The sequence below is a fragment of the Cydia amplana genome, chromosome 7 (genome assembly GCF_948474715.1).
Source record: "Cydia amplana chromosome 7, ilCydAmpl1.1, whole genome shotgun sequence".
Lineage (NCBI taxonomy): Eukaryota > Metazoa > Arthropoda > Insecta > Lepidoptera > Tortricidae > Cydia > Cydia amplana.
Window position 1 is genome coordinate 1,067,340 of NC_086075.1, and position 2,668 is coordinate 1,070,007.

A 2,668-nucleotide genomic window follows, 5' to 3' on the forward strand; every position below is an offset into this window, starting at 1 on the left:
GTTTCAAACCTTTTTCTTAAAACGAGTTGAAAAATTAATTAGCTCTGTAGAAGATTGACGAAAAATCGGTGTTGGAAGTTTTAAACTTTTTCATTTGGAGTTTGAGAAAAGGGCCAAAGGGCTTCCTGTGAATAGAAGGTGTAAAACAGGTCCTTAATCCATTAATTGACATCTATGACTGTCATTAAAAATGTTAAAGAAGCAATATCTGCAGAAATAATAATTTTAGGGGATTTCTTCAAATACAACACATAAATGACCAAAAAATCTAAACAAACCTAAACAAATGGCAAAAAATCTAAACTAAACCCTTATAGTTCCGTCCAATGACTTTTAGTATTGTATGAAGGTACGGAACCCTTCATTATGGGTGGTCTGACTCGCACTTGGCCGGTTATTTTATATTAAATAGGCCCTTGAAGAAAATAATGATGACTGATGACTTTCTTTAACAATTTGATGATTTGAGGCTAGTAGTTTGTTGACATTCACTGTACCTATATGCATAAGTGTAAGTATTCGATATGGTTAAAATAACAACGTGTTAGATTTTTAAACACTCTTTATTCATACAAAATTCTAGTTAAAGGTGCCCACAGATTACCAGTTCGCCGGGCGATATCAGCCTGTCAGTTAAACGTAAAAGGTGACAGTTCCGAACAACTGACAAGCTGATATCGTCCGGCAAACTGGTAATCTGTAGGCCCCTTAACAACTAAATACAAAATAATAGATAACTCTCAAATGAACGGACGAGCTACGTATTTGTATGATTTCATGTACAAATGTATATTTTTTTTTAATCAAATTTCTATTACTCCTTATGTGTATAATTGCATGAATTCTATAGTAATTTAAATTGTATTTTTTTTACTTATTTTCTCGTAATGCATGTTAATTATAAGATGTAATTTTTTTTTTGAAAAGATGTGTCCCGCCGAGTTTGTTGCCGGTTCCATATTGGGATACCCTCCTCCAATTGAGGGGGGATTTAAATCTTCTCGGGGCAGAGGTGTAGGGTTGGAGCCGGTCTACCTAGCTTTATTTGACGTTCATAAGCGCATTGTAATTATGCCTACTTGAATAAACTATCTTTTATCTTTATCTTATCTTATCTTAACTGGTCATCTGTAGGCCCCTTAACAGTCAAATACAAAATAATAGATAATAAACTGAAATAGATGTCATATATTAAAGAAAAAGTGACGAAGCCCTCCAGTGGTGAAGGCCGGATTCGAACCGGCGTCTTTAGCAATCCGGGCTAACGCCTTAAACCCCTTGGCCACCCCGCCACGGTGGAAGTCGTCCCAATTTTTCCACTATATGCCATCTTACTAAGACTGCGTCTTTGACTTTTTCGTTAATATATGACATCTATTTCAGTTTATAATTATAAGTAGTGTGACTACTTAAAAAACACAAATAAAAATATTTAACAAAATGATTTGTTCCCAAAGTTGTGTAAATAATAGATACTTAACGCTCAAATATAAAACCATATTAAACATTCATAAGCAATAAAAGAATCTTGAGAAACCCAGTCTCATCTTTAGATGGTCGATCAATCGTCGAAATTGCAGAAATATTTAAATGACGCGCCTTACTTAAGCCATAATGAAGTGATTTGGGTACAAACAATTCGTTAAACACCCTGCCCATATACCACTCAAACTAAAAACGAACCTTGTTACGTTTTCATAAGGTTGGTTTTCGCATGGCATGCGCATGCGCAGGTGGGTAGAGATTTATCTGCTGTATGTTATTGAGTAAGCTTTACAATGGCGATCGCTTATTTGGCGATTATGATATGAACGAGTGTGGATTGACATTTGCTATTGCATTATTTTATTTGGCGTAATAGAAAAGTGGCATCACAGAGATTTTTAGCGATATGAAGCAAGTAAATAAATGACGAATTGATTGTCATGTTTTGTTGTACATTTCATGAAATTGTAGGAAATAGGAACCTAATTATAGTTGGTAAAATCAATTTGTCAGTAAATAATAACCAAAAACACTATACTCCTCCTTTTCTTTTGGGTGCTAGTACTAGCGTAAGACAAAGATAGTATGATTCTCTCTGTCTATGTTTGGAATGAGGCAGTCCTTTGAAAAACTATATACCAGGTATAGTGCTACGATATTCAAATATTAAAAGTTCGATATTTTTTGAATTCGAATGATTAGATTTAGATTAGATTTAGAAATTCCATACAACAAACATGATTATTTGCCGTTTTTTGCGTGATGATACCCATCGTGCGTTTTTACACGACTGCCCAAAAAAAAAGAGTGTATTGTTTTGTTTTTGTTTATATGTATGTATTATGGCAAACGAATAAATGGTTTATCTATCTAAATTGTTACTTTTTTTGGGACACAGTAAAAGTTTAAAGAGACAATAAGGTAAACGTACTGGTACTCGACGCTGTCCCAGTACATGTCATCTTCAAACTTAAATCATTGTCAATAGAGGTGACAGCAGGGTGTCATTTATCGGGCATTAGCATGTCAAGCACTAGTACGTTTACCTTACTTATAACTGCCACAAATTGCCTATTCAAATGGTATTTGTGTCCGCATTGGGCTATCAATTTCCAAACAGGTTTATATGGCTAGAGTTTACACCGTAACAAACCACCGTCTGTGCGATAATTTGCTGTAAAAA

General features: G+C 34.5%; 1 non-coding gene across 1 annotated transcript; it reads right to left on the minus strand.

Moving 5' to 3' along the window:
- Positions 1-1,219: 1,219 nt before the first annotated feature.
- Positions 1,220-1,292, minus strand: Trnas-gga (transfer RNA serine (anticodon GGA)). Its single transcript has one exon. It is a non-coding gene; the product is annotated as a tRNA-Ser (tRNA).
- Between the last annotated feature and the right edge of the window lie 1,376 nt (positions 1,293-2,668).